Raw genomic sequence first — 19,349 nt, forward strand, 5'->3', positions numbered from 1 at the left:
TGTGGATTAGCTTGCAGGAGCTCTACCTCTTCCACTAAAGGATCCGTCTTGTTCATCCTACGGTGACTCTTCAGGAGAACGGGTCCAGGATGACATAACCAAGTGGGCACGGAGGCTCCCGTAGAGGAACGACGTGAATAGTTGAGGAGTCTTTCATGAGGAGTTGCATTAGTAGCTGTGCACAGCAGTGATCTAATAGAGTGAAGAGCATCAGGTAGGACAGTTTGCCAGTGTTGAACAGGTAGATTGCGCGACTTTAATGTCATTGTAACTGCCTTCCATATAGTACCATTGAACCGCTCCACTTGACCATTGCCTTGAGGGTTGTAGCTTGTTGTTCTGCTGCAGGCAATACCTTTGCTAGCCAAAAACTCCTGAAGTTCGTTACTCATGAACGAGGATCCCCTGTCTGAATGGATATAAGCTGGCATACCAAAAATAGAGAACAACTGTGAAAGACAACTAATAACAGTTGAAGCAGCCATATTTGCACAGGGGAATACAAAGGGAAACCTTGAATATTCATCTACTATGTTAAGGAAATACCTATTCTGATTTGTGCTTGGTAGAGGTCCTTTGAAATCTATATTCAATCTTTCGAAAGGCTGGGTGGATTTTATGAGATGAGTCTTCTCTGGCTGATGAAAGTTTGGCTTGCACTCTGCACATACTCTGCATGCTCTGATCACTTGTCGCACATCTTCCACTGAGTAGGGCATGTTCTTTGATTTGACAAAATGGTACAGGCGTGTAACTCCTGGGTGACACAAAGCCTTGTGGAGAGCTGAGAGTGATTGCAAATCATGACATGCTGCTCCACAGTGGGACCTAGAGAATGCATCAGGTGAGATGTTCTCTTGACCCGGTCGGTACAGAATATCAAAGTCATAACACGATAGTTCCATCCTCCAGCGTAATATCTTGTCATTCTTTATCCTACTTTTGTGCCTCTTGTCGAACATATACATCACGGACCGTTGGTCAGTCCTTATGGTGAAATGTCTACCAGTTAAATAATGCCTCCAGTGGCGAACTGCTTCTATGATGGCCTGGGCTTCCTTTTCTACAGCAGCATAACATTTCTCTGATCCTTGAAAAGTTCTCGAAAAGAAGGCTACTGGTCGTCCTGCCTGAGATAAGACTGCAGCAATGGCAATGTCAGATGCATCCGTTTCCACTTCGAATGGTAGGGACTCATCAATGGCTTGAACTACTGAGTTTTCAATGTCCTGTTTGAGAGTATGGAAAGCGGCTTCTGCTTCCTTTGTCACAGGAAATGTGGTAGCACTCAATGGGCGGACTTTACTTGAATAGTTGTAGATCCATTGTGAGTAATAAGCAAAGAGACCAAGAGTTCTTCGGAGTGACTTTTTGTCTTGAGGCATTGGAAGTTCCCGTAGAGGTCGTAGTCGTTCAGGGTCTGGGAATATTGAACCTCCTTCCACTACATAACCAAGGATGCTAAGCCTTTTAGTTGAAAAAGTGCACTTTTCCTCATTGTAACTGATATTTTTCTTCTTGGCGGCTTCCAAAAACTTATCAAGGTTTGCATCATGTTCCTCCTGGGTCTTGCCACAAATGGTAACATTATCTAAATACGCGTAGGTTCCCATGAGTTGCTCTTCCTGAATGAGTGAATCCATAATTCGTTGGAAGCAGGCTACCCCATTGGTGACTCCAAAAGGGACTCTGGTAAACTGATACAGGCCATCACTAGCCTGAAACGCTGTGTATGGTTTATCTTCATTCCTTATAGGGACTTGATGATAGGCACTCTGCAGATCAATTGTGCTAAACACGTAGTACTGAGCAATTTTGTTCACTGTATCGTCAATTCGAGGTAGAGGGTACCCATCAAGAAGTGTAAATTTGTTGATTGTCTCAGAGTAATCGATAGCCAGTCTCCGTTTCCTATAACCATCTTTAACAACAACAACCTGTGCACGCCAAGGGGAATCACTCGGTTCTATAATACCCTCCTTCAGCAGCCTCTGAGTTTCTTTCTCAATGAACATCCGATCCTCATAAGAATAGCGGCGTGACTTAGCTGATATAGGATGGCAATCCGCGGTAAGATTTGCAAACAGCTTTGGTGGGTCTACCCTTAAAGTGCTAAGTCCACAGACAACAAGAGGAGGCAGTTCACCTCCATATGTTAAGGTGACACTACCATGCAGCTTCTGAAAGTCCTGACCAAGGATAACATCAGAGCACAGTTGTGGCAGAATAGCTAAATGTACATCTTGATAATCCTTTCCATTAACTCTGAGATTTACCTTACAAAACCCTAAGGTCTGAATAGAGAGAGATGTTGATGCCATGGAAACGGTACCTGATGAGTGATGTAGAGTCAAGGAGAGCCGTTTAACTAAGTCAAGGTTGATGAAACTCTCTGAGCTGCCACTATCAATAAGACCATCTACTTCTGTTCCTTTGATGAATACTTTCACAACTGCCTTTGACAGTGAATTTGGAGTAGCCGCAGAAGTCACTGTTGCTAGAGTCGCATGATCACTGGAATGTGTGGAGGCACTAGCTCTTGTTGATGCATTAGCACGACATACTTTAGCAAAGTGACCTTTCTTGTGGCATTTATGGCACATTGCTTCACGAGCAGGACACTTTGGACGTGGATGTCTTGAAAAACCACAAAAGAAACACACCGTACCTGCTGCTGCTGTCACTGAGGCAGGTTCCACAGTAACTTCATTGCAAGAGTCTTGGTCAGGAATTGCAGCACTTACCACTCGAGAAGGCTGAGTGGTACTGTATACTTCAGAATTCTTCTGGGCTGAATCTAGAGCTCTTGCCTGGTCAAAGGCAGCGGCTAAGTCGAGAGTTTTATTCTCCAATAAACGCTGCCTTATTATTGGTGATTGCAGGCCACTGATAAAAGCATCCCTGATGGACTCTTCACAATACTGAGCAGCTGTCACTGCTTGGAAGTGACAGTCCTTACCTAAAATTTTCAGTGCTTGAAAGTATTCCTCTAAGGACTCATCAATCTGCTGGCGGCGAGTTGCAAGGCGATAGCGTGCAAAGATTTCATTTGTAGGTTTAATATACTGAGACTTGAGGGTTTTGATAGCATCTTCGTAGGTATTACACTCAGAAATAGCCTCATATATCTTAGGTGACACAAAATTAATGAGCAGACTTAGTTTATCTAGATCTTCTTTAGGAAGGGCTCCCAAGAAGTTTTCGAAAGTCTTAAACCAGTGCTTCCATTCCTGCGCAGCCGTTGATAAGCTGGGGTCACAGTCTAGCCTCTCAGGTTTCAGTAAACGCTCCATGTTGTGATGTAGTCTAGCGCAGGATCACCACCAGGTAGCCCAGGATTCTATGTTCAATAAATTGTTGTGATAGAAACACAGGCCTTATCTCTAGGCTTTATTGAACATAGAATCTTCATAGTACTTCTGCAACAACAAAATATAATGACTAGTACATCTAATAATGACTTCTACAGGGATGGTGATGTCTTGCATATGTCAAGAGAAAAGTTATAACTACAGGCCACATATTTAAACTCACCATGTAATCTGCATCGCTGATAAATGGATAAAGTAGGAGAGAATCACACACCATGTGTTGGTGCCCATGACACACACCAAACTGTTGTTGTTGTTAAGGGCCCCTAGAGGTGGTGCAGTATTATCCTGCTGCTGCTCCCCACAGGACCAGTATCACTACATCATCACTTAACATTAATTTGATTTTCTCACTCGCCACCACTGCTGCTTGTCTTTTCTGAACAGCTTTAGTCTGTGCGGTTTCTGGAGAATCACTAATTTTGTTTTCAACACTGTGTAATTCTAACGGCACTAGTTTATTTATTGTCCGCTTATTCACTACACCTTTGCTCAAAACATCAACTGTCCTGATGATTCCATTTGCATCAGGATATATGGTCACAATTTTTCCAAGTGGCCATTGGGACCTCGTACCATCATTGTCGATAATCACTATGTCACCAGGTCTTAAGGACTTATGATTTTCAGGAACACCAGCTCCATAGAAGTGTTCTCTCAATGAGGTGAGATAGTCTTCTCGCCAAATTTTCTCCCAACATTCAATCACTTTATTAAGGTGTTTGAATTTACGTCTGAGTTGCTCAGGTTCGAAATAAGTAGGATCCTCTATGATTTCTTTATCATTCATGGGAGGAACAGGTTCGAGCCTTCTGCCATGGAGTAAATGAGATGGACTTAACACTTCTAAATTGTCCAGATCATCGGTAACATAAGTTAGAGGTCTGTTGTTGACTCTATTTTCTATTTCAGTCACAACTGTACGGAATTCTTCTAAGTCTATTCTCTGACGATGAAGAGTCTTCCTTAAACAACGTTTTACAATGCCGATCATTCTTTCATAAAATCCGCCGTGCCATGGAGATTTAGGAGGAATGTATCTCCAACGACATCTGCGTTGATTCAGCATCTGTTGTACTTCTGGCTGATCAAAGATCTTGCTTATATAAGCAGCACCAGCAACAAAGTTCGTTGCATTATCTGAAATCATCAGTCTGGGACATCCCCTTCTGGCTGCAAATCTTCTGAATAATTTGATAAAGGTTTCAGCAGACATGTCAGTGGCTACTTCTAGATGTACTGCTCTAGTTGTAGCACAAGTGAACAAACAGATGTACACCTTGATAGGAACTTTGTCAACTGTTTTGGTTAAAATTATTGGTCCAGTATAATCTACACCTGTCACCTCAAATGGAGTGATATGACAAACTCTTTCAGAGGGATATGGAGGTGGACCTGGATACTGACATACTCGCATATCGTAGTGACGACAAGTAATACAGTCCTTTATTTGTTTTTTCACACTTTGTCGACCTTGAGGTATCCAGTAGGATTGTCGTATATGACAAAGTGTGTCAGCTACCCCACCATGTAACACGTTACTGTGGGCGTTTTGCACAATCAGTTTTGTTAGCCAATGATTCTTGGGGATCAATATTGGATGTATGGCTTCTTTAGGTAGTGAAGAATTATGAATTCTTCCTCGACATCTTATAATCTTTTCTGAGTCGAGATAAAGTCCTAAAGAATTAATCATGACAGGTTTCTTTGGGGATTTATCTTGTGTTTCTAGAAATTTATATTCTGTAGAGAAAACGTCTTTCTGTATTAGTTTCACCCAGTATTTAATGGGTTCAAGACATTCATAATCAGGTTTCATTCCTTTAATGAATTTAAAGACAAGAGCTGTAACTCTTAAGAGTTTACCCAAAGATGAGTATTTAGATCCATCAATGACTATTTCTGTTGTGGCTGCTGCAGTATTTACACAACTTATTTCTGCTGTGTTCAAGCAGACTGTTTCTTCTGGCATAATGTGAGCTTTTTGCTGAGGCCAGTTATTTTCATTAGAGAGCCAGTTCGGTCCGTGGAGCCATAATTTATTATTCACAAATTTCTTGAGTGGGACACCACGTGACAACATGTCAGCTGGATTCTCTTGGGTAGAGACGTGAAGAAAGAGATAATCTCTCTGCATCTCTTTTATTTCTGCTACTCTGTTCTGTACATAGACCAGCTTACTCTTATTATTTCTTAACCACTGGAGAACTGCTTCATTATCACTCCAGATCACGGTTTTTTCAATAGTGAGATGATCAAGTACTTTGTTGAGATAGACAGCTAATTTTGTACCTACATAGAGTGCTGTCAGTTCCAATTGTGGTACTGTTCTGACCTTCAAGGGTGCTACCCTGGCCTTTGAAGTAATTAGTGTACTTCCTTCAGCATTACTCATGTAAGCTACAGCGCCATAACCTCTGGTTGACGCATCACAGAACACATGTAATGTGTACTTGTTTCCCTCTTGACCTATTTGTCTGGGAAATGTAATTTGATGAAGTTGCTTAAACTCCTTGGATATTTCATCCCATGCTTGACTCATTTCTAGAGGCAAGTTCTCATCCCATCCAATTTTGAGTTTCCATGCATCTTGCATAAGCATTTTACCCTTTATGGTAATTGGTGAGACGAGTCCTAGAGGATCAAAACATTGTGATACCTCTGACAGTAAACTACGTTTAGTGAGTGTACTGCATGATTTATTGTTTATCCTTTTGAGACTCAAAGTATCTTCCTGTGTGTTCCAATTAAGTCCCAGCATATTGTTGCAATCAGGAATTTCAGTTTCAGGGAAATCTTCTTTGATAAGTTCCCTTAATTGCTTTGAATTTGTATTCCACATCCTTAGAGGCATATTTGCTTCTTTCATCTCCTTGTTAGCTTCTCTGTATAAGGATTTCAAATCCTCCTCTTTATTCACAGTACCTTGAAGATTGTCCACATAGAAACTTTTCTTTAAGATTTCTTTGAAGGGACTTTCAGATTTCTTCAAATGTGTATTTAGAGTAGCTTCTAGTAAGAATGGAGAGGATGTTGCACCAAATAATACTGATTTGAAACGATAAGTTTTCACAGGACTTTGAGGATCATGTGGATTTTCAGGCCACAAGAATCGAGTATAATCTCTATCTATTTCTTGTAGTCCTACTCTTAAGAAAGCCTTGGAAATATCAGCCGTGTAGGCATATGGGTTTGTGCGAAATTTCATAAGCACGTCTCCAAGCTTCTCAGTTAGTGAGGGTCCGGTCATCAGACAGTCATTAAGACTTGCTACATCTTTATTTGCACGTGCGCTGCAATTATATACAACACGTAGTGGAGTGGTTTCAGAATCTTTTCTGACTCCATGGTGCGGGAGATAATGAGCGTTTGTCTTCAACTTATCTTCGACTATTTCCTCAATGAATTTATTGTCCAACTGTTCTTGTATGATATTATCATAGACAGTCAGTAGCTCTGGATTCTTCCTGAGCTCATGTATTTGTGCTTTCATCTGTCCGAAAGCCATGTGATAATTGCTAGGTAGATGTGGTGGATTTAATTTCCATGGTAACCTAACCCAATACTGTCCATCTTTATATTTGACAGTGTCCAAATATTGGTTATAAGTCTGAGACTCTTGTGGGCTTGGTTTATTTACATCAATACCTATCGCATCTAAATCCCACAACTTATCAATTGGTTCATTCATTTCTTCCAGTAATGATAATTTTTGCTGTGGTACATGATCAGCGGTTATTCTCGTAACTAGTACATTTTCCACTGAATCAATATCAGTTTCTTTCCCACTTTGAGAGGGAATGGGACCACATATCATGTGGCCTCCTGCTGTTTTCAGCAAGTGAACATCATGTTTACTTACTATATTTTGCACAAAACAGTGATAATAATCACTTCCAATGATTAAATCAATTGGACTAATTGTGTCCGTCTGTATGTCAGGACAGGCTAACTTGACCTTAGCTGCTTTCAGTGCTGCAACTGTTTCTTTTAATCCCTGGATCTGCACAGACTTAGGCAAATCATCTACTACCACAGCTTCTACTGTCTTTTTCCTGTTTCCTAGACCAACAGTGATTTTGGCTAGGTCATATGTCTGTTTACCAGAATTATGGAGAAAACCAGCTATATCTAACTGTATTTTGGCATAGGGTTGCTTATTCAGTTTCTGCAACACTGATCTTCTTATGAAGGACCTTTGTGAGCCTTGATCAAATAGTGTTAGCACATTGGTTTTGTGTAATTTATTAGATAACTCAACTCGAGCTATCGGGAGAGCAGTTGCTTTAAACTTATCTCTCACATTTAATGCTGTTGCTTGTTGACTTCCTGATTCTGTGGAAGTCTGCTGCTGTTCAGCAAAAGTATTTGGGCATAATGCTGTATGATGTATACCCCTGCATTTAAAACACTTCTTCAGTGAGCATTTTCCTCCCTTGTGTTCACCTAAACACTTGATGCATCTTTTCAGCTGATGAACACGTTGTTTACGTGCCTCCATTGATGTGTATTGTCTACAATACTGTGCCCAATGTGTTCCATCACAAAGTACACATTTTGGAGTACGTTTATGTATGACAGTCTGTTTACTGTCTATTGTATTCACAGCTTGATAAATGCCTATATGGGATTTCCCATTATGTGGTTTAGTGGGAGTAGGTATACTCTTTTTATACTGAGTTGAAGGTTTATTATCCACTGGATTTGTGGATTTTTCATCTTGTCTCGTTGCTTGCATGCATGAAACTATTGTTTGTAAACCATTGCTAATTTCCTCACAAGTGAAATAGCGTTTATTGAACATAATATTTAATCGTTCAATAGTTTGTGGTGACAACTTATCTTGTACAATACCACTGATAAACCAATCACATTGTCTTAGGTCATATTTAGCATCTAGAGATCTGAGACTATTGTCTAATGTGATTCTAAATGCCTGTAAGTCTGAAAAACAATGTTTGGGTGGCTTCAAGCTTGATATTAAGACTGCATGTCTAACTCTAGCCTTGTCAGCATCAAAGTAATTGTCTGCTAAGACACGTAAGGCTATTTGATAATTACCTTTAACCACCGGAAATGACTTAATCAGTTCATAGGGTTCTCCCTTCACAAGACATTTAAGGTAATTGAACTTAGCAATCTCATCTATGTCAGTTCGTGAATTTACTATGGATTGAAAACCACTAATGAATTCTTCATAATTATGACCTTGGAAAATAGGTAATGACAATGTAGGTAAGCTTGGTAATGGGACACTTGTTGTTGTTACAGGTGTAACAGGTGGTTGCCCACTAGCTATAGTAGGTCTCTGTGACAGAGTTTTACGGCAGATAGCCTGTACTCCTGTCCACCTTAATTGTTGATCACTAAAAGTATCCAAAACATTTTTAATTTCATCCTCAGATGGATCTGATTCAAGAAATTTATTTTCATAATGTGTATAGTCTGAATTAATTATTTTCATACGTTGTGTAAATAATCCAAACTTGACCTCAAGATCATCAAAATCTATGTTTGTATCTTGAGTTAATCCTATACAGACTGAAATTAGATTTTCTAATTGTGTAATCTTAGTCTGTAAAGACTGAAACTGAGTTTTCAAACAAGCCATTTTAATGGTATACTGAAAATTCTAGCACCACACTTAGAGTGTTTAAAAAACACTGTACTGCTATAAACAGCTGAGTTTTTGTTATGCTTAAGTCAGCAATAATCGAGTCAGACACTACTGACCCACTGCTTAACCTCAGGGTCAATGACCATGAAGGGTACAGGGTACATGTGTCTGGTGTTTATGGCTTGTTTGCTGTGTCAGCATGACCACGATGATTAATCGTAAATAACGATGTTATACACTTCATTCACTATACACTATAAATGTCACTGTATAACTGTAATCACACGTGAATATTACTTACACATATATAAATTTCACTGTTAATATGTATTTGAAAGCTTACACTTTATATATAAGTTCCTTTAATATAACAGGTAGATCTATAAGAAACAAACTAACACAATCTTGTCTCTTAATTTCTGTCTATAAACATTATAAACACTATGTGTATATATACACTCAGACAAACAACATCACTTGGGTTGCTGTTGTATTAATCAGCGATTTCTCCAGATTGGAGCAGTTGATGGAGGGTGCAGGATACCATCCCCCGTCTTCTTGTTGGGTGAGTCACCCAGCTCCCGTTTTCGTTGAGTGAACGCTGGGTGACCGCCCGTTTTCTTTTGGCTGCCCATTCTCTGTGATTGAGTCTGGAGGGACTCATTTATACTGATTTATATTGTAAAACACTAGTTTTACAGCTTTTTTCGAAGGACCTTGGCTCATAGGTTATTTGTACACTGTAGTACAACATATTTGGACCACAGTGTGGTCTTTATCCGGTTCGAGCACGACCAAAACTCTGTTGAGAAATTTGGCCTTACCTGCTGTGTTTATTATAACTATATATAATAAACACTTAGCTGATAAATGACAGCAATTCGTCTACACAGCCGCCCCTGCAGACGAGGTCTAGAAGCTGTCGAAACCATCACAACAGTGGGCTGTCAAGAGATACAATTTGTAAGTATAAATTACCCCTAGGGGGTGTTATGTCAGCATATTTCATTCGATGATGGCTGACGAAATACCTACTTGTTTGGACTCAAAAGTCCACACCTTACTGCCGATTATAGGTTGATTACAACTCCTTGTGACTCAAGAATTGCGCAATCCCCCGATCTACAAGAAATTCGTAACATACCTTGCTCTTTGTAACGTGAGCTATGGTGTTCTCAACACCTTCGACAGATATCGGTGACTTGATAGAAGCTGAAGTGTCCTTGGATGTCCAAGTCTTCCATTGTCTAGGAAACGCACACTGGTACACTATGTTCCACAAGATTTGTCTTTATTGTTCACAATGTATCACAAGAGAAGCTGATCACACTTCTCCTATGTTTATCGTGTTTTGTGAGACACTTTGTCCACACTAACGCACAGTTATCCTGGCGTCAGTGTCACTCTCACTAGAGTCAAAGATAGTCTGCCAGACGCCACAGCGCTCCATGCTGTCACTGCCCCCAGCACAAAAAAAAAAATGCTGACCTAGTACCTTGCATCCCTGTCACCTCCTCGAGGAAGCAAAGCAAAATGTTTGTTTCTTGCTGTCTTAATCATAGACAACAATGTACACTATCTTTACTATGGTAATAAAGTGGGAGCAGGATTTTCCTTAATTGTCCTGCTAAGTAAGAGATGTACTGTCTCTTATAAAAATACACGTTGCAACACCGCTGCAAGGAGCAGAGGTCACTTGATTACGTGGCATAGCATCTGTGATCAATTACTCACTCTAGCAGTAAACAAGACGCTCGCCCCTTCTGAGTGGCCCCTCAGGGCTGAGAGGCTTGGCCCCTCAGGGCTGAAAGGGCTGAAGGGGGCTGATACCCCCCTCCTGGAGAAAATTTCTCCACACACAAGTTACAAAGATAATAAATCCTGTAAGAACGGTTACGTTCTACAATCACGAACAAATTCCAGAGTAATGAGCAATTCACACTTCCACACCCGGTCACAACTGTAATGTGTTATTGGTGCAAATGTTGATTGTTGAGTCACACACACACGTTCCGATACCTTAATAAGGAATCGTTCAAGACACTGTACACTGTGTATGTTAGGCCCATACTGGAGTATGCAGCACCAGTCTGGAACCCACACCTGGTCAAGCACGTCAAGAAGTTAGAGAAAGTACAAAGGTTTGCAACAAGGCTAGTCCCAGAGCTCAAGGGAATGTCGTACGAGGAAAGGTTAAGGGAAATCGGACTGACGACATTGGAGGACAGAAGGGTCAGGGGAGACATGATAACGACATACAAGATACTGCGGGGAATAGACAAGGTGGACAGAGATAGGATGTTCCAGAGAGGGGACACAGGGACAAGGGGTCACAACTGGAAGCTGAAGACTCAGACGAGTCACAGGGACGTTAGGAAGTATTTCTTCAGTCATAGAGTTGTCAGCAAGTGGAATAGCCTAGCAAGTGAAGTAGTGGAGGCAGGAACCATACATAGTTTTAAGAAGAGGTATGACAAAGCTCAGGAAGCAGAGAGAGAGAGGATCCAGTAGCGATCAGTGAAGAGGCGGGGCCAGGAGCTGAGTCTCGACCCCTGCAACCACAATTAGGTGAGTACAATTAGGTGAGTACATACACACACACGCACACACACACACACACACTCATACACACTCATACACACACACACACACTCATACACACACACACACTCATACACACACACAAACACACACACACAAACATACACACAAACACACACACACACACACACACACACACACACACACACAAACACACACACAAACACACACACACACATACACAAACTCGTACTCACACACACACACACACACATACATACATACATACACACACACACACACACACACACACACACACACACACACACACAACAACGAGTCATGGTACGCGACGAGGTGTCAGAGTGGGCGCCTGTGACAAGCGGGGTTCCACAGGGGTCAGTCCTAGGACCTGTGCTGTTCTTGGTATACGTGAATGACATAACGGAAGGGATAGACTCAGAAGTGTCCTTGTTTGCAGACGATGTGAAGTTAATGAGAAGAATCGAATCGGACGAGGATCAGGCAGGACTACAAAGAGATCTGGACAGGCTACAAGCCTGGTCCAGCAACTGGCTCCTAGAATTTAACCCTGCCAAATGCAAAGTCATGAAGATTGGGGAAGGGCAAAGAAGACCGCAGACACAATATAGTTTAGATGGCCAAAGACTGCAAACCTCACTAAAGGAAAAAGATCTGGGGGTGAGTATAACACCGAGCATATCTCCTGAAGCGCACATCAATCAGATAACTGCTGCAGCATACGGGCGCCTGGCAAACCTACGGATAGCGTTCCGATACCTCAGTAAGGATTCGTTTAAGACTCTGTACACCATCTACGTCAGGCCCATACTGGAGTATGCAGCACCAGTTTGGAATCCACACCTAGTCAAGCACGTCAAGAAATTAGAGAAAGTGCAAAGGTTTGCAACAAGACTAGTCCCAGAGCTACGGGGATTGTCCTATGAAGAAAGGTTGAGGGAAATCGGCCTGACGACACTGGAGGCCAGGAGGGTCAGGGGAGACATGATAACGACATATAAAATACTGCGCGGAATAGACGAGGTGGACAAAGACGGGATGTTCCAGAGATGGGACACAGACACAAGAGGTCACAATTGGAAGTTGAAGACTCAGATGAATCAAAGGGATGTTAGGAAGTATTTCTTCAGTCATAGAGTAGTCAGGCCATGGAATAGCCTAGAAAGTGATGTGGTGGAGGCAGGAACCATACATAGTTTTAAGGCGAGGTATGATAGAGCTCATGGGGCAGGGAGAGAGAGGACCTAGTAGCAATCAGCGAAGAGGCGGGGCCAGGAGCTGTGACTCGACCCCTGCAACCACAAATAGGTGAGTACAAATAGGTGAGTACACACACACACACTCATACACAAACTCACAGGGTCCTCTCGATTTCTCCACAGTAGAGTAACCACGTAATTTAATATGTTGATCAACTCTTGCAGCTGTCTCATTCAAGACTATAACATCGGGATTGTAATTATGTAGTTCAACTTCAAGGAGGTAACGGTTATTAAAGAAATGTTGAACATTAAGTTGGAAAATTGTAATCCCCATTATTTCTTGCACTTCGCACGTGTACTGCGGTCTGAACGTCTGCAAGTAATGTCATGTTTGGTATACCCACTATCCCTGCTGGACTCGTCAAGGGGAGGAGGGAAGTTCTGCGTAGTTGCTTGTGTATTAAAAGTGTCATCATCTTCACTAGAATTGGTAATATTAACAGAATCATTAGAGTCATTAGAGTCATCATCAGAAAGCTGAGGTATGATATTTCCAGTTACAGGAAGCAGAGGCTCGTGAGAGTTAATGGGAGACTGTGGAGGCTCCAAGGGAAAATTTGGTAGGCAAGGTGAATTACCCTGGGAAAGTTCCTGTTCAACAGGATCAGCTTCAATAGCGGGAGAGTAAGCACCAACCTCTGGGGCATCGTTATGGTCAGGTATTGACTCATCGGGTTGAGGGGAGTTGACAACCTGGGTATGCGAGGTGGGTGATCCCTGGACCAGGGATGACTTGGGCTTGTTTGTAGAAGTAGAGTAGGGTACATACTTCTTGTTATGAGAAGGCTGGGCCATAATAACCTTCACATTATCTGGGATAGTGATGGGAGTGATCCCATTAGCCATTAACAAATCATTTAAAACCTTAGAGCAGAGTTGAATGTCACCACCTGCTATGTCTTTGGCCATCATATACATTAGCTGCGCTCTCGTCATGTCCCCGGCTGTGGATACCTGAGACATAGGAGATGAGACTGAACCTTGTTGTTGCGTTTGTGTATGTTGTAGGTGAGAGATTGGGGCACACCAAGAGGGGCAGAATTCCAAACATTGGAACCAGTGGAAGAGACCTGAGGAGTCCCACTAGATCCAGGTAAAGCTGGGAAGGAAGTTTGGGACATTGTTAGAGGTGCCTCAGGAGTGTTCTTAAACAGCATGATGTTTACCATTGCAGAGTACACACTTGGGTTTAGTTTTGTTGTCACAAGTTTTGAAAGAATGTTGCCCAGAGCATATGCTGCTAATCAGTGCTTGGGTACTGCATTTGTTGATGGTATGCCCAAATGCGTAACATTTGTAACATTGTGTCACACTGACAAACCGCTCAAGAGAGATTTGGTCAGGTGTACATCTTGTGCTAAAACATTTGAAGCCATTTTGGCACAATAGTTTGGCTTCTTCAGGTTCTCAAGTATTAATTTTAATGTTTCCTGTTTGTTGCCAGGTTTAGAAAATTTATGTGCTTGGACAGCATGAAATTCTGAATTCTCTGCATTAAAGTCAGGAAGAAGTTCATTCACTGTGCTATCTCTTATGATGCTGTTAATTCTGGCAACAAACACCGTTCGTTGTGCTTGATAGCTTTCAGGTGCAATTGGATGGATACCCAAAGTCTTCAATTTGTCCAGGACGTCCTGCTTAAGTAGTTGAAGTAACTCTTCTTCAGAAGAGAGAAGTACTACCCCAGCGAGAGTTGTAAAAACATCCACTGGAGCAACAGTTGAATTTGAGCAAATGCATGCTAGAATTTCTTTCCTCGTCTTTTGGTTGTCATCAACCCGTAATCTTACTCTTATCCGCGCCATGAAGTCCAGGAAGGTACATCTGGCACATTAGTTACTTTAACAAAAAGGGTCTTTCCTTAGTGTTAGTCTAACATCCTATTTCAGCTGACTTATGAAAGTCAGCCCCTAAGATAGCCTACCCTCGAGTGGTGAGGGGGAAAGGGCCCAAGGCAAAGATCGGCCGGATTTTAAAAAACCACACGGGCTACCGGATGGTCAAAATGCCTTGTGTTTACTCGCCAAAGCGAAGTTGTCGAAAAAGAAGAAGATAAGAAAGTCAGAAGGATAGCAATGTATGTAGTGTGTTAGTGTGTGGGCCAGTGTAGTTGTTTGGGTGAGGGGAGGAAGGGGAAGGATGGGGGGATGGGGATGAGAGGGGTGAACAAGCAAGCAAGTCACCGCCTTACCCTCTTGATGGGATGGGGCTCGAAGTGACTGCAAGCAAGTTTCCTCTCAGCTCTGGTGAAGAACTACTCAGGATAACCCAAGAAAAATCTCGAGTAACAGTGTTCAGAGTTGTTCTGCTCGAGAATTACTCAGGATAACTGAAGAGCAGGAACGACGACGTCTTCTCTCCACGGCGGCTGGGCGGCTTCTCTCACCACCACTGCTACAACCACTCTACGAAACCAGGGATTTATTGTCTTGACTTCCCCAGCTCTGAGGGCCAGGAGAACTGTGTTCCTCAAGAGACTCGACAAGCTCATCACTGCCCAGGCTACCCAAGAAATCAAGTCGTCCATTAGTCCAGAACCCTTGGGCCAAGGTGGAATTTATTACCAAAATATCTAATGCCTCCTCCATGCTGAAGGTCACCTTCAGTGACGTCAACATGGCATCCAGAGCTCTCGCTGAGGGACTGGCTATTCACTATTTCCACATCAATCCAGCCTTCATCGAAGCAGAAAAATTCCAGCAAATCCCACAGTGTTATTAACTGTTACTCATACCTACATACCTGGTGGTTAACGCTCTCGCTTCACACGGCGAGGGCCTGGGTTCGATTCCCAGCCAGAGTAGAAACATTGGACGTGTTTCTTTCCACCTATTGTCTATGTTCTCCATCAGTAAAATGGGTACCTGGGTGTTAGTCGACTGGTGTGGGTCGCATCCTGGGACACTGACCTAATTTGCCCGACATGCGGAGCATAACAAGGGACTTTCTATATAGTAGTATGTCATTGTTGTCAGCTAGGACTGTATACTTGTACACAGGGCCGGATTAAGAAGTCTCCGGGCCCTAGGCTATTCAGATTGGCGGGGCCCCTTTGAGTTACGGGTAAGCGAAGCGACCCCTTCCAGCTTGGGGTGGGGGGGGGGGGTCGGTGTGAGCCTGTTTAAGGTCTAATTAAATACATTCTGGCTATTTAGATTAAATTTAATAGGGAAAGTACATCAAGACAACCAAAACCATTTACCAACAGCCATTATAACTATCTTGTTAAATCATGCATTTTAAAGAGAATAAACTCAAGACAGCATAGTATTACTAGATTAGGCTATTAAAGTAGTGACATCATGTACCTATTATATTCAGCATAACCACTACAGCACTATTATTCCCTTTATAAATCACTGAGCATTATTGTTATCATTGCATCATGCATAAGACTATCAAATCATATAAACTACAGAAAATTGGAGAGGAATCTCCCATACTCACCCATTAGCGGGAAAACACAGCTGTTCTGATGTAAACAAAGGCGTGTTGAGTGTTGCCATCTATGGTTAGGTTTATTTATTTTTATTTTATTTTATTTCATTATTTATTTTTGTTTTGATTGATTAATTTTTAAAAATAAATTTTACTCTCCAAACACTTGAACTTTTTAGGTAGGGACCCCTTTGCACTTTCACCATGTGCGCAGTCTTGGATGAGCCCCTGAACCCTTTGGATCGCGGGGCCCCCAAATGCGTGGGACCCTAGGCAAATGCCTAGTTTGAACATTAAAATGGTATAAAATACCGACAGATTGTTAGGTAAGACACATATGCAACAGTTAGGTATCTTTATTTCGAAACGTTTCGCCTACACAGTAAGCTTCTTCAGTCGAGTACAGAAAAGTTGATAGAAGCAGAAGAGACTTGAAGACGATGTAATCAGTCCATCACCCTTAAAGTTTTGAGGTGGTCAGTCCCTCAGTCTGGAGAACAGCATTGTTCCAAAGTTTGAAACAATATAACTATCTTGTTAAATCATGCATTTTAAAGAGAATAAACTCAAGATAGCATAGTATTACTAAACTGAGGGACTGACCACCTAAAACTTTAAGGGTGATGGACTGATTACATCGTCTTCAAGTCTCTTCTGCTTCTATCAACTTTTCTGTACTCGACTGAAGAAGCCTACTGTGTAGGCGAAACGTTTCGAAATAAAGATACCTAACTGTTGCATATGTGTCTTGCCTAACAAATGCCTAGTTTGCCTATGCGGTAATCCGGCCCTGCTTGTACATGTACTTGTAGTAAATAAATATATTATTATTATTATTATTATTATTATTATTATTATTATTATTATTATTATTATTATTATTATTATAAAGACTGCCCTGCCAAGAATAAGAAGTTCTGCTCCACCTGTGGCCAAGAAGGTCTCCACCTAAATGCTTGAACTACAAGAATGATCACCATACTCTTGCTGCCAAGTGCCCAACCAGACGAGATATACTTAAGAAACATACACAAATAACCAGCACATAAAAGAGAGAAACTTATGACGACGTTTCGGTCCGACTTGGGCCATTTACAAAGTCACACTAACCAGGAGTGGAGCAGGACGGCTATATATAGGCAGGAAAAGGTGGTGGTAGTAGTAGTAGTAGTACAAGAAAGGTATATAATACTGTCAAGATGAAATTAAGACACATGCACAACACCCGGGCATCCCCATCGTAGACGTTTCGCCATCCAGCCAGCCACTGGATGGCGAAACGTCCACAACAAAGACACCCAGATGCCGCACTTGTGTCTTAATTTCATCAGTAGTAGTAGTAGTAGAAGAGGTAGTAGTAGTGGTAGTGGTAGAAGTGGGGAAAAAGGAGGACGAGCCAGTCAAATACAAAGGAAGGGGAGCACTGCAAGGGAGCTAGGTGCCCACAGGGAGAGCAAGTACACAGATGTATGTAAAAGGGGAAGTGGTGAAATAAATGAAGAAGAAACAGAAACACGAGACAGAAGAGAGAAAGACAACCTAGAGGAGAAAAAGGAAAGAGGAAAGGGGAAGAGGGAGAAGAAGAAAAAGAAAAAGAAAAAATGAGGAGTCAGGTTAAGTCACGGGTGTTCTGAAGTTTGGAGCATTTTACAATGTAGTGGGAGAGGAAGGCATCTACAGAGACGAAGCCAGAGCTAAGATTCATACAAGGCAAGTTGTGTATTACAGAGGATTCAACTAGACGGCGACTGTTCGAGTTGGAAGTAGGGAAGACAGTTTTAGCAGAAGACCAGTCAATAGGATGTCTATGATCTCTGACGTGACAGAAAAGAGCATTGTTAGTGTCGGCAAGCCTAACACTATTTTTGTGCTCCCTAAGTCTGTCAGAAAGAGATCGGCCAGTTTCTCCGAAGTATTGAAGAGGACAGGAGGAGCAAGAAATAGAGCAGACACCAGGAACATCTGTAGAGGGAGGAGAGGTATGAACGAGATTAGTGCGAAGAGTGTTAGTCTAGCGGAAGGTAAGCTTGATGTCTAAGGGACGAAGAGAATTGTTGAGATTAGAAAGACCGGAAATGTAGGGAAGGCAGAGGATAGAAGAGTTCCCAGGAGTAGAGAGTTTGGGAGAGAAGAAATTACGTTTAGCACGTGAGAGGGCAGAGTCTGAAATGGGAAGGGTAGCCAAGACGGGAAAACGAATTATGAAGAGTGGAAATTTCTGCTGGAAGGAACTGAGGATCACAGATGCGGAGGGCACGGAGAAAGAGGGAGATAAGAACACTTTTCTTGACAGGGGAAGCATGATAGGAAAAGTAGTGAATGTACATGCCACTGTGCATAGGTTTTCGGTAAACGGAAAAGGAAAAACCTGTGTCTGAGCGGTGGACATGGACATCAAGGAAAGGAAGCAAGGAATTAGATTCCCATTCAGCTTTAAACTTAATGGAAGGGGCAAGATTATTAAGAGCTTCAAGAAAATGTTGGAAGAGACTGGAGTCATGAGGCCACAGAACAAAGATGTCATCCACATAGCGGAGCCAGAGTGAAGGTTGCACATCGAGGGTAGGAAGAAGTATTCCATGTAAAGATTAGCAAGGACAGGAGAGAGAGGAGAGCCCATAGCGACACCGAAGGTTTGAGAGTACCGGCAAACCAATATCAATCAATCAATCTGAGTACACTTTAATAAAAGTTATTAATGAACAATACTATGAAATATATATTATTTTTTCTCGCATATCTTGTTTTTTACTTAGAAACTGAACTCGCCTTATCCTACATAATTTATTCATTTGTAACAAAGTTGTTTCAATGTCAGATTCCATACAACGTGAAATCTGTCAACTTGAGCTAGACTTCAGTTGGGCAGTGAGGCTATCGTTAAGTATTCCAGCAAAGGTTCATTAGCTACGAGAGCGTCAAAGGCTTTATTCCATCTCTCAGGATAGCCAGTCCAATACACAAGAGAAATAGAGTTTTGAAGATAATCTATTTCCATCATCCTTGAGTAAGGCCAAGCGAAATTATACATACAGGGTTATACAGCGCCTTTGGGGAGGTATGGAAGTTATTCAGGCT

This window comes from Cherax quadricarinatus, chromosome 8, assembly GCF_038502225.1.
Source record: "Cherax quadricarinatus isolate ZL_2023a chromosome 8, ASM3850222v1, whole genome shotgun sequence".
NCBI lineage: Eukaryota > Metazoa > Arthropoda > Malacostraca > Decapoda > Parastacidae > Cherax > Cherax quadricarinatus.